Genomic DNA, 14,840 nt, shown 5'->3' on the forward strand with positions numbered 1-14,840 from the left:
TTGAGCACCACACCTCCTCGCGTCAGAATAGCCTCTTAGAGACATTAGCACTACCTCCTTACTAGGAGTGCTATAGTGGAGGATTGAAACCCTTTCTAAATTTTCACTTATAATTTTTTTGTAAACAATCAATTTATATGTTCCAAATTCCCATTTTTGGAGATCATCCAACAAAATTTGCCTTTTAATAGCCCAATGCCCTTTGAAAAATCATTTTCTTTGTCTCTTTCATCCAAAAGCACTTGCTTTATCATTATACTTAGGAGGCAGTGCCCACACGCACTTGTTTTGTTTTGTTTTGAGAGCCGGTTTTACTGTGTCACGCACTTACACCCACCAAACATCTCATGGAGAACTCTTCTCCTCGCCTTATGTATTCGGTGCCACCTCAAGTGTGGACTCCCTGTATCATACTTAACTCAGAGAGCAGAGAAAATACCAAGGCGGAACTTACCTTCAGCCCCTAGGCCTCTAGCCCACCATGCTAAAATTCCATTAACCGACAGGTGCTCAATAAACTAAGGGCTGCCATACCCAAACTAGGCATCAGTTGTCTTTTACTTTGCTCTTATGTTATGTGTTTGTTTTGATGTGGGTGTGGACTTACTGAAACAAAAACTAATTTTGGAGATTTTTTGTTCATGGTGAACTAATTTACTTAGCTTTGGAGGAATCCACTCGCACGGCTTAGGCTTCTTCACAGTTGTCACAGCTTCACACATTCACTCACTTGAAGCTTCCCCAACTACTCGATTAATGTATTTCTAGATGAGCTTTAGGCATTTGAAATCTACCCTTGTGGAGCTCAAGATTGTACATATTGTTGAGATTCCAAACAAGATCTACATGCAGAAAGAAGAGAATGTCCTCCACACTACCTTCAAGCTTGTGCAGTCTTAGCTTAGAGAGCTTGGCCTTCACTAGTTACAATTTCTTCTTGGCATGCCTAATGAAGCTCATTCATGTTGTTTGTTTTGTTTTGAATACATAAGGTGGGGTGTAAGTGTTCTCCATAAGATGTGAGGTGGCTTCCTAACACCACTGCTGGCGCTAGGGAGCTAGTCGACTTGGCAAGAATTGCACAAAGGTGAACTACGTCCCTTGTGTCAGATCGTCTTGGATAGAAGTAGCTCCAAACTGGCTGCACCAGTTGCCATTGAAGTGGCACATCTTCTGTAGTGATGGGCATGCCCAGTTGGCAAGAGAAGAAGCTCTACAAGGCTCTCTTAGATCGGCATCAATTGAATATCCTAGTCCAGTGGTGGAACGCTAGGCTGGAACCGTTAGAAACCTTCAAGCTAAGCCATAGAGCACAAAAACAATATTTGGATACACCTTTCCTTCTCCTTGTGAAATAGGTTAGCCATTCTATTTGGGTAGTGCGACTTCTTAGCCATTTACTGAGCGAATGTGTACGGATCCAGAGCCATTTTAAGTCATTTAGGGTGATTTCTTTTCATCAGTTGTGATATCAATCAATTTGTACCTCCCCAGGATTTTCAGCCTTCCATCAATTTCCCTAGGCTTTTGATATCGACTGAATTCATCCCCACCCCCAGGAAGTACTGATAGCTAAATTGGAGCTACCTCTTTGATTAGAGGGGAAGCACTAATAGCATTATCGGAGCTACATGCACATAAAGGTTTAATGATTGGCCCTTTTCCTTTTTTGAGATTGAGTGGTAAGAGATCGGGTGCCAAGTGCGAGTCGATCGGCTGCCTTCAACCATTACTGGGGATGACCCATGAGGTGTAGCTAGGTTGGCAACCAACGTTAAAGCTTTCACTAATTCAGCCATTCGTAGGCATGGCATGTTGTCAACTAGGCTGGGAGAGCGCTCCTAATTGACATGAGGAGGCCCTCTAATTGCCACATAAAGAAAGCTAGCTCTAAGAGCAAATCAAAACTAAAGTAAAAAGGTGGTTTGAGTTCCCTTGCCTCGCACACAACCTCCACGCAATGTAGCATTGGGCAAGCAGCGGCGGAGGCAAGCATTGGGCTTGCCTTCTCTAGTAGCACCATCCTAATCTCCAATTGACTTGAACCTCTCTTCACTTTTTGTGTTCCATTGAGGCCAAAATTGACTCCACTAAGCTAGCGATGAGAGGAGGGAGTCCTTAAAATTATGGGGAAGTCCATGGGGATGTTATCTTCAATTGCTAATATGCTAGATTGAGCTCCTCACCAATGCAAGGACCTCCTTTTATTACAAAAAGGTGTTTTCTAGCCCCAACATTAATTTCTTCCAAGAACCTGCCTAACAAAACAAAAAATCAATATTGGAAGGGAATATACGCACAATACAAGTAACTTTGGGGCATGTCTTCTTTAGTTAAAAGTCAATTAGGGCTAAGTTAGGCTTCTGTGGCCCCATAATAAAGGTTTATATTTTGACATTTTCATTCTCTTGCATTAATGCCAACTCTACCATTGTTGCTCTTTCTCTCCTATTTTATATACTTAAATGAATATGATGAAGATTAATGAGACACATGATTAAAGCTACTAAATGTTGTGGCCGAATAAACAATGTAATCAATAGACAAAACACAGAACCTAATTTTTCACATATAGGCAAACATTGGCTCGATTGATAAAAGGAAAAGTAGCATGAGGATTTCTTGTCAATTGCCCATGCATCACAAGGTTCTCCATTGAAGCTACACTTTGGATTTTGGTGATCCACCTCAAAGCAAAATGAATTAACTGAAGATGGTTAGTATATATCAAATTTGATGCTTCACTTCGGAGCAATTTGAGCTAGCTTTGCATGCACATTTATAAGTGGTAGAGATTCTCACACATAGCAAAAACAACATACAAAGACGATGAATACACAAAGAAGCTCATGAAGTTGCATTTTAAGAGGGGTGTAAATTTAACCAAGAAGCAACCCCATGAAGATATGGGTTGACACCATGGAGAGAGAGAGAGAGAGATAGATAGATAGAGAGAGAGAGAGAGAGAGAGAGAGAGAGAGAGAGAGAGAGAGAGAGAGAGAGAGAGAGAGAGAGAGAGATGACCATAAGGAAGCACAATAGGTACAAGCCACAGGAAGGACATTGATCAAGGGGTCCAATTCCTTTTGAGCCCTCTCACCTTAATGAAACAAGATGGAATGGCTAGTAGAGACCTTACTAGGGTGAAGGAGGAGAAGTAATTTATATGCATATGTAAACTATCAAATGGTATGCCCAATATGCAAAAGAGGTGTGGCCATGACCTATTATTTGTTACGTAGGGAATTGCTCTTGCATCCAAATGTTTGTATTTGTAGGAATTATTTTTACATCTTTTTGTTGTGCAAAAAACGTTGTCCATGTGAGATTTATGTTGGATACATATGTTTTTGTATATTGTAGTATCATATTTTCATACCTATCTTATTTGATAGAGTGCATTATACTATGTATGTATGTATGATTGTGTAATGACAAGATCAAATCCCATTTTTACCATTCACTAAGCCCCATCAGGTTATTGATGTTCTACATGCATATTTAAGAAAGCATACCCTTTTTAATTGCTATTGATGTGCACACTCCATCTATGATTTTTTTTGGGGGGAGTAGAAAAGGTAATTTGTATTATATATAAGAAGATTTGTACATTGTCTTTCACATATTCTCAGAGGTGAGATCAACAAAAACCCAAGAAGGGTATTACATCAAAGAACTTTGGTGGGGTAACCAAAACATTGCTCAACAAAAGAGGAGACCAATCAAGTCAATGTTTTTCAAGTTTGACATCAAACTAAGTAAGTTTGTCTGCTGCTCTATCATGTAGTTTGGACGTAGGTACAATCAAAATGTTGCTTTTCATATTCTTCTCTCTCCTTGATAGGCTTCATTGTAGTTCATCTTCTTAAGGTTTCGTTGTTCCAGTTCTTGCTCATGACAACAGTAAGTTAGTCCTACTGGTTAAACAAAATTTTCACGAAGGCAAGCTGTCTTTAGACTTACATTTGTCAAGTCAATTGCAAAAGACTTCCTGTGCATTAATGAGAAGGTTGTCAAGCTGCACATTGTTTCTAGAGACCCAAATTTGCCACATTTAATGTGCTCTAACAAGTATCCAAGTATTCTTCTTAGTTCATCTCCTAGGAGAGTTGCTTTCCAGTTGTTGATAGGTTGCCCTAGTTGTATCCGGACTACCTTTGACACCATTGTAGCAGCTAGGCAAGAAATAGGTTGAAGATAGCCTCATTATGTCCATGACATCTTTTGCAATGTCCATCACCTTTGCTTATGATGAGACCCCCCAAAGTACTTTGTGTAGTATTAACCAAAGGAGGACAAACAACTTTTCAGGTATCCTCTTATCCCATAATTTTTTGAATCTTCTTTTCCATTGGAGTTGGTTGTCAGAGGTGTTCCACCTTCTGTTTAAGACTTTGTACATTTCCTCAATGTCTTTCTTTAAAGTGGGTATAGGTAGAAGATGGGGGGAGTTGATCCAGATGAACTCTTTCCAGTACACCAAGATGGTGCCCCCCTTCCAAACAATGTCCCCATCCTACCTCTAAATCATGCTCCTAACTACATATTGGTCTTGACTTTTTGGTCTAAATTTCCTTTTGATTTCTTGCCATGTCTTCCATCTAAAGTCCCCTGTGACCCAGAGTTGACCCCAGCTTTGAATCCCCTTCTTGAATAGCAACTAGCCTTGTTAGAATCCCTGTTAGAAAGGGGGGGGGGTCTAATAATAGTTGAGACCCAACTTGAGTCTAGAATCATAAAGGCTCCTTTGGCAGAGAATATAATGTCTGCTTTGAATGGATTTCCACATGGATTCTAGGGGGGACTTCCTTTAATTGAGCAGGTCTTTGTATTGCACAGGGCAGAAAGCTTCGGATATCCCTTCCATTGGGAGCCCTTATAGGCATGATAGAGGGGAGTTTCCTTAAGAGAAGTTGTGCCTAGTCCTTACTACGATTCAAAACAACTTTGATAATCCATGTTGTATCTAGTTCATCTCAGTAGAGGCTTGGATGTGCACTATACTCCCAGCCCCCCTTCCTCTTTTGGCCTGATACAAAATTCCCATATGACTTTGGATATCTTTCTAACATTATTGTTTCCTCCCTACAGGAAGGACCTGCATAACTTGGTAAAACTTTCAAGAGCAGTTGTAGAAGGATACTAACAAGATAGGTAGAAAATGGCCATAGGATAAATGCAATGATTGAGGACCATTCTCCTTCTTACCAAGTTGGCTTGATATCCCCTCCATCTCTCTAGTTTTTCCCTGAATTTGACCATGAACTAGTCCCACCTATCCTCTATGGGAACTAGTCCCACCTATCCTCTATGGGAACTAGTCCCACCTATCCTCTATGGAGACTTCAAAGCCCATGAGGATCCCCAAAAGTCTAAAGATAGTGCCCTTGGGGATATTGTGGTAGCCACACTAAGCAAGGGTGGCATGCTGTTTCCCAAAAAGTGTGGATCCTATTTTGGTGTGATTAATCACAAAACCTAAAGCATTGCAAAATACATCCAAACATTCTAGGATAGCTGAGACATCCTGGGGAGTGTTTCTCGAGTAAGTGTTGCTAGGATAGCTGAGACATCCTGGGGAGGGTTTCTTGGAGTCAATGTTGTGTATCAACCAATTGTTGGGTGATCAAGTGTTTACTAGATGGGATCTCTATACCTTTGAGCTCTCCTTTTTCCACTTGATCTCACAACAACCACCCTAGTGAATCAACTTCTATGGCAAAAAGTAGGGAAGCAAGGGAACACCCTTGCCTTATTGACCTTTTGAGAAGGAAGGGTTATGTCATAAGACATTTGACATAGACTTTTGCAAAGGCATTTGAGAGCAAAATTTTGACATAACAAACAGAAGGTTGTCGTAGTCCAAGTTCTTGGAGGGTGTGGATGATGAAGTCCCATTCAAGTCTGTCATATGCCTTGTTAAAATCTACTTTTAGAAAGTAGACATCCTGATTTGGGTCCTTGGCATACTCACATCCTTCCCACAGATTGACAATATCTTCCAATAAGCGCCTACATTTGATGAAGCCTTTCTGTTTAGGGAGAATCTAGGAGTCCATTCTCTTCTATATCCTTAGTGTCGGGGCCTTAGAAAAACTTTGATAGCTGTACTTTAACATTGTCAAGGGACTCCAACTTTTTAGTACCTGTCTATCTCCCCCTTTTGGGATTAGTTTGATATCCCCTCTATTTATATGAGTGCGTATGGCAAGAGCTAAGAGACTTTCTTCCCAGAGTTTAAGAAGACAGTGGCCTATGTATTGCCAAAAGACTTTGTAAAACTCAATGGGGAGGCCATCTTCCCTAGGATTTTGCCCATCAGCCACCATGATGTCAACACCAGCTTTCAACTCCTTTATATTGAGAGGTTGGTCTAAGTAGAGGTTTTCAAAGTTTTGAATAGCTTTGATTATGGTTTGAGCCTGAGCTTCTTTTCTTAGTAGGGGGATTTCTTCTATTATCCTTTTCCTCCTAATTAGCCTAAAGGTCTCAAGGGTTGGTTTATCAATTTTCCCATCCCACTAGTCATTGAAATAGACTCTTGTTGGCGTTGGGGAGGAGGAGGGTTCTTCATTTTAGTCCTCTTTAGATGGGTGATCTTTTACCCTATGTGTAGCTTGACCACACAAGAAGTGGGAATGGGATAGACTTTTGTAAATGAGGGGCTGATCTTTGAAGACTGATCCATTCCAATTGAGTATGACCATAGTCTCAAGGAGTTCTGGAGCAAAGTCCATCTCTTGATGCAATTTGTGGGTTTCCTCTAGGGTTGATGAGTTGTTCTCTCTCAAATCCAATTACCTCACCTAGGTCTTGGCAAAGTCTATTAGCTTGATTGCATAAAGAGAGAGGTAAATCAGGTAATTCAACCTAGATAGGGACCTTGGTAGATCTCCATCTGCATGGGGAGAAGTCTAAGGATCAAGGCTCTGGGTATAGAGGATAGTTTCTAAGGGTCCCGAGACTTTGATTGAGAGCAGCATGGACCATCTCCTCTTTTTCAAAGAGCAAAGCATAAAACCACTTTCTCATGAATCTTACATTGATGACAATAAGCCCTTTCTTGACCTAGTTTGCTGTCACCCAATTTCAATGACAACCACTGGGGGTCTTGTGCTAGGAATGAAGCCAATGATTGCATGAGTGACCAACCAGTTTATAGAATCATGATGAATCTTTTCATTGATAAAAGTGGAGACGTGAGTACCTGGACCACTAGACTCTACCTCATATTCACATTGGCCGCCCTCTTCTTGATCTTGTGGCATTCCTTATGTTCTTGAGTCTGCTCCTGGCATGTTCCTAGTTCCTATTTTACCACATTCATAGGGGTGGGCATGGCCAGTGTTCTTGCCCCTTAGGAACTCGAAGTGCTAGCACCATGAGATCTGACAAAGGAGGTTGCAAGGAATCCTCCTTTATAGTCCTTGAGGATGACTGAGTAGATGGGCCTCTCAGAGGGAGGCATGGATCTAGCAGGGCCGTGGTCCTCACATTGTTGAGCCACCTCTTGAGGTGTTGGTTCCAAGGGCCACTACTCCTATGTAGTTTTCTCCAATGCCAAAGGGTCTCTTTGAATTTCCATACTCATCCTCTTCCCACTCAGCATAGGTCTTGTAAGTAGCAAAGTTTATCTCAATAAATGAGTTGAGAGTGCAGGGAATTGTATGTGAGAGTCATAGTTAGTCTCTCATTTGAAGGGCATTAGAGGGAACTTCAAGAATATCTGCTGTCCTCTAAGTGTTTGCACATTTAGCAAAGTTCTGTCTTATTGCGGGGAAGGGAGGGTAGAAGTCTAGGGAGGTGGAGAACCATCGGAATCTACCACCTCTATTCTCTCTGTCTCTCAAACCACAATGTAGTCTATTGAATGCATTCTCAAGGATCCATTCTATCTACCATTTTAAAGTCCTTTAAAAGTTTGAGTCATCAGTGGGTTATGTTTTGCAGTGAGCTAGTATCACTTGTATGTGGTATCCTATTCCAATTGCAATTTCAACAATGTGTTTGTTGTGCTTTGTCTATTAGGATTTTGGTAAAGGAAAGATGGGAGAAGGTGTGGCCACAAGCTGGTGGTCAAAGGCAATTCATGTTAATTTAATCTATTTTGTGATTTGTGTGTCTCTACATGATCCAAATGAGTTCAAAATTTCAACAAAAATTACACCTTTTTCCTACTATCATATCCATTTGGATTGATGTGCCACTAAGTAACTACTATAAGTTTGTTGGGGTCCTAAACCCAAGAGTCCATGACTTCATTATCCACGTAGGATTCTCATAAGAAGTAGCATTGTTTTGTTCAAAAAATTCAATGTGATTGTGTTTAATGGAACTCATTCTTAAATCTACAAAGGTAATAGTGGGGTTGCCACCTAGAGATATCTCAATAATATAACTAATGGCAATGCTCCATTTAAAGAACAAGTAAAGAAATTAATGTGTCTAGCCGCTCTCTTAATAGAGATGTGGGATTTTCATTACAAATTGGCAAGTGGCTAGCAAAGTGTATGCAATATAGTCCTATTTATATTGTATCTTGATCTTCCTATGTATGCAAGAAGAAGAGCTTTTGGAAAGTCAAATTCTCCACTTTTTGATTGAAAAATCTAATCACTCTTTTGGACAAGGAAGTAGATGTATCTTCTTGTCGAGTTCAATTCTTTTCTTACTCATTGTATCCACAAATAATCAATTAGTTTTTTTAAATTCAAAGATCTATGAGTATGAATTATTTTTCACTCGCCATTAGTAATGGTGTTTTTGTACTGATCACATAATTATTTTGTCTTTAATTGTGTTTTATATTTGGCATATCCATTTCCATATCATATTAAATTTTTGGTCTTCTAATTTTGGATTGTTGTTGGACTAATTTTCTTTGTTTAATTGCTGTAGTTCCTTTCTTTTATTGTTTTATCGATGCCCAGTAATTCTTTGTAATTATATTTTCTTGGTCTTATAATTTTGGATTATTGTTGGAATTATTCCCTTTGCTCAAATTATTGTAGTCCCCTCTTCTATTGTTGCATTGATGCCCAGTAATTCTTTGTAATTATGGTTCAAGAATGATGCATTCTTTTGAATCATGTCTATGTTTTCCATGGAGGCAATTTTCCATGTTTCGTCAAGTTGAAGTTGCATATTTTCATCATTAGAAAAAGGATAATATAGCAACACTTTCTTAGTATAAATACTAGTTGTATATTTATATAAATACATTTTAAAATCTTATGATCTTCACTTTTTCTCTCTGTTTAACACTACCCATTGTGGCGTTATACTCCACAATGAAAGATGTCACACAAATAGTCTCCACATCTCTTCATTAATGTGATTGTCTATTAGATTGTTTGTGATTCTTTCTAAAAAAATTTCGTTGGTGTCTTTTGAGTGTTTTTCTTAGGATGAATGCTCCATTTTCCATTGTAATAAGGGTCATGAATTGGAATTCTAACATACTTTTGGGGAGTGCACAATGAAAGTGCTCTTGTGTTGAGAAGTTATTGAAGATGTGCTTTCATTAAATCTTTCAATGCTTGTGTGATTGTGTTATGTCTAAGGTGTTGTGCACTAATTCATTATACTATAAACCTTAGAAATGTATAGATTGCCCATAAATTTTAATCCATAATTGGTGCATAGGGGTGCACAATGAGTTGGAAATATTCATATCTAATTGCTAGGAATATAGTTTTCTTGCTAAAATTGTTAATGTATATGTCTCTTGGCTCCCTTTTAAAAAAATGATTGGTTGTGAAATTGCCAAAGTGTAATCATTAACCTCAATTCCCATTAATTTTACTCTACCCATCAAAATGAAGCAATTTTTGTAGGGGTATTTCATGTATTTGCCTACGTGTTGCGTGATATATTCTGTGGTATATTTTCTTTATAGTTTTGTCCAATGGCTTTTAGTATCAGTTTTTGTGTAAATGGAGGAATCAAATAATGAAAATGGTACTGTTTCTATTAGTTTCTCTTTGATATAGTTGTGTGGTTGTGTCTTTCGTGTTCCCATCAAGTCCATCCTTATCACAAGTCATGCTCATGTTTCCTTCCTTTATTTTTGAATTTAGTGACAAAAAAAATAATGAAGGATAACTTCAAAATTGGTGAGAAAGTTTTGTACAAAGGGAAAGCATGTCTTGTAATTTATGATGTGATAGTGTAGTGCACAAGGAGTGCACAAGGTCTACACACAAGCTGTTCACAATTGTTGGATTTTGTTGTGTGTGTCCCTTGATTATTTCTAATCATTAAAGGTGATGCAATTCTATTTCTTCCTTGTTGTATTTGTAATAAGAAGACAAACACTTAATTATAAGTACCTACATTCAGCCCACATTCATATCGCAAACAAAAATGTCACCAAGAATGTGGAAGGGTCTCATTATCCTATTTTAGATTGTATTAGTCTCTCGACATTGGTATTGTCTATGAGATATTTAACTTCTCAAACTCATTTCTTAAGAAAACTCGTGCTAATGTCATTACTTTGGTGCATCGAAACTTTTTATGTTCATATGACAAACTAAAATATAGTACTTCCCACTTGATAATATCTTGGTATGCTTGTTTTGTATGTGGCACCAATCTTGTACTACTATAGAACAATGTTGAAAAATTGCGATGCTCATTGTAATCACACTTAAATATGCCTAAAGATGCTTAGTTCTTGCAAGAAGAAACATATGTGACATGTTTGGCAATCTACTAGTTGCTTAGCAACTACTAGCTTATGAGTCAATGTGTCTATAGCATCAACCTCATCTTCATTTCATAGTATTGGCTCTTCATCTTCTTGAACATTTATTTTCTCTATGTAGTCATTGACTTTTAAGTGTGGCACTTGATTCTCATTTTTTTGAATTTTTTCATGTGTTAAAACATAGCTCTTATAAAAACGAATGGGTATACATTTCTTGCCATATAAGTTGTCTTATCCTCTTGCTTCTTTGTTATCCAAACTATTAAGATTACCTCATCATCTAAAAACCTTGGAAGGATTAATTGTGGATTTGATATTGTAGTGATATTTACTATGCTTCCTAATACAAGTACTTGGCATTCTCTCTTCAGCACTTGTATTAACTAGCCCATGCTCAATCACCCATCTCCATATGGTTCTATCAATGCCTGCACAACCTTATATTAGTACGGCACTCATTTCTTTGTATCAACCACCAATTAAGGAATTACATGCCAAGCATGTCTTGGAGTGCAAGAAAGGCTTTTGCCACACCAAGAATTAGCTTGTCCACTGATCATTGTGCACACATTGAGTATTGGGTATACTAGGTAGTCAACCAAGGGGTAAGAGAAAATACTATCAATATTTGGCAATCCTATTGGGGAATTAGTCTTTTTCTTTGCTAACTCCTTATCTGACTTCTCAAGCTTAGGTATATATGTCATGTCCTCTACTTATTTAGTTTCCTTTGCCTTTGTTGTGCTTGATCAAACTTTTAGATCCTCCTCTAGATTCCCCTTACATGATTCATCCATAGTGGCTCCACTTCTATTTATCTCCTCCTTTGCTATGGCCTTCTCCTATTCTTATGCAAATGGGGAAGGAGATTGCACCTTGGGATTACTTGGAGAGGTGGGAGGTGTCATCACCTATTGCTCAGATTTGTCCTCTGGAGATGAGGCAATGGTGGTCACAGGGGGCTCCTCAAGAATCGGCTTTAATGTGTACTTGTCCAAGTTGGAGAGTCTTTCCCAAGAAACTGGGTAGGGGTAGGTGATGGGGCCTCTCTCCTGTTTGGGATCCTATCACTTCCACTTCTGAATCTACAACCATCAAGCTTGCTTCAATTGTCTTGCTAGACCCACCCACTTCTGTTGAGTCTTCTAGCCTCTATTGAGCTTGTGCCTAACCCACTCGACGCTCCAATGATCATGAGCTAAGGGTTTGGTCCTTCCAACCTTGGAGTCCCTGACCATCCAATTGTCCCATACTCTAGTCTATGCCAGATCATGTAGAAGTAAGGCCCCAATTTGCAATCTGCAGGGTGTGCCACACACACCCCCTTCAACTACTTGTCTAATGTGTCTATAAAGATGTCCAACCAGGCAATTTAGACTCCGTATTCATACATAGCTAGAGCCTTGGCCACAAAACTTCCATGGTACCTATCATGGCTCTTCTTGAGTCTAATATACTCAATCAAGAATTTGTAGAAGGATTGAGAGTCTGCATCAATAGCCTTGCAAATCTGGTAAACCTACAACTAGATGCGGATGAAGCCATGGCTATGTTTGGAACAGATAAGACAAGGAAGAAGGGGATATTAGAAGGCTGAGTTTGCTAGAGAAGGTATAAGGGAAGCTATGAGTGTGAGAATACAAAATGGGAAAGATGAGGGGCCAACATGGCAATGTCTTACATCAGCCAACAACTCCTCATGATTAGTGCCCATAGTGATGAGTTTAAGAGACTTGATTCTATGTGGTAGTTGATTAAGCCTCTGTCCACTATCCACTAGCACTAAACTTTTGTCATGAACCTTCCACTAACTTATGGGAACCATCATAAACAAAATTGAAATTGGGCTTCATCAATAGTCCCATTGTCATGAACCTTCCACTAACTTATGGGAACCATCCTAACCAAATTTGAAATTGAGCTTCATCTTATCATCCCATATATGGTATAACAATACGAGCATACCTTTCTCAAATTCTTGGACACAATATACCTGTCATGCCAAGCCTTCCTCGCTCGAATTACCTACTGTGTCCATGTAGCACGTAAACACAATTCATTGATTTTAGTAATCTATTCTAGTCTACACTGTATTGCCTGAGGTTCACCCAATTGATGTTCTGTAGCAATGCAGATACTTGGGACAAAAACTTGACTAGGACAATAACTTCCAATCCAAAGGCCATGAGAAATGGAGTAAGATTGGTTGTGACTTCATAAGCTGTTCTATATGCCCATAATCATGCATGCAATTCGGTATCCTGATGAATGCAATTAGAGATAACAATCTTTGTGAGTACCACCTCCAAAGTCTTGTTGGTAGACTCGGCTTGTCCATTACACCTGGGGTAGTAACTAATAGAAAATTAGTGAATAATCATGAGTTATTTTGTCAAAATCTCAAAGAATTCATTCATGAAATGAGTGCCCTGATCACTTACAAACTTGATTGGATAGCCATATCTACAAATGATGTGCTGAAAGAGAAATTAGCTATTGTATGAGCTGAGTTATCTCTGATAGCTTTTTCTTCATCCCACTTAGTAGCATAATCTATTGCAACAATCACATATTTATTTTGATTTTTGGTTGTTTTGAAAGGACCAATGAAGTCTAGGCGCCATCTCTAAAAAGCTTCCCAAGGTTCACTCAATTGTAGAGGCATATGATTTGGTGGAAGCATCCTTCCTATAGTACATTGACAAGCATTAGATGGAACACTAAATGCATGGGCATCCTGGTATAATGTACTCCACAATAGTGACTAAATTTTTGAACACTATAAATTATTCCCGAAGCTTCTCTTTCACTAGTGTTATAATTGCACTTGGGCTTAGTCATCAGCGTGCTTGCATAATAAATAGGATAATCCATCTTACCATTCGACTGAGCTAAAATGATTCCAATAGCACATCCAAAGCATCTACAAGCACATTGAATATGATGGGTGCTTTTCTTTTGGTGAGTGTGAGCAAAAATGGCCAGCATACCCTCTCTCTCTCTCTCTCTCACACACACACACACAAACACACACACACACACACACACACACACACACACACACACACACACACACACACACACACACACACACACACACACACACATGTGTGCATGCATGCACGCTTCCACTTGGATACACACATTTTCTCCTGCATCACTCATGTTGACACACTCAATCACACACTCTCATACCATATGGAAGTTTTTCTCATAGGCTAACACTATTCACTTTATGCTAAAATTGACATTGTTTTGATGTTGGTGGTGTACCAAGGTACTATCAATTTGATGGAGGAATGATACAACGGAATCTCATGCTTTGGGCTTTTGTTTGGTTTTGGGTGCTACTAGTGTGTTTTAAAAATAATACTTTGGAAGGTCTTTTATTTTCAGCTATAGTACTTTGTAACTTTGGTTTGATTCTAAAAAATTATTCAAGTTGTAATTTGTGTGGTAAGACCCTAGGCAACTGGGCAATAATTTTCAATTATTGGCTTCTTGTTGTTGTAACTAAACTTATGCTAATTTTTAATCATTATTTTTGTTGGACAATATTAGTTCAATTCAAATATATGATAATCTCTTGTAATCGTGGTAATCTTGATTTTTGTATGCTATACATGGCCTTAGGGGTAATTTAATCTTCCTTTGTGTTTAATTTGCTAGTATTTTTAACCATCTGGCTATATTGGTTTGGTTTAGGTTTATTTAGTGTTACATAATTATATTAGTGATCTAGTATAAGTGCTTAAGGATGTTTGTTGTGATTATTTTATGCAATGGGTTCTACCATTATTAAGTGAATGTATTAACCATGGTACTAACTTAGGTGGGATGTAGATAAGGTGGAGCCCCTTGGTTTATGGAATAGATGCCTTGTTTGGAGGGATTTTTGTGTGGGTTGGTGATGTTCTTGGTGGTGATCCTTCTTTAGGGAGCGTCTTCTCTTTCCCTTGCTGGTTTCTCGCCATTCATCACCTTCCTTCTCACCTTGCTTGCTCCTTGCCTTGGTGATGTTGCTCATTCGTGCATGGTTTCTCCTTGCTGCTCTTGGACTTTGGAGGGACTTCTATCACTACCACTTTACTCTCATGGTCGCTACCCAAGTATGTCGGTGACTCTTTGA

The sequence above is a fragment of the Dipteris shenzhenensis genome, chromosome 17, assembly GCF_047967505.1.
Source record: "Dipteris shenzhenensis isolate YYH24624 ecotype China chromosome 17, Dip_SZ_1.0, whole genome shotgun sequence".
Taxonomy (NCBI): domain Eukaryota; kingdom Viridiplantae; phylum Streptophyta; class Polypodiopsida; order Gleicheniales; family Dipteridaceae; genus Dipteris; species Dipteris shenzhenensis.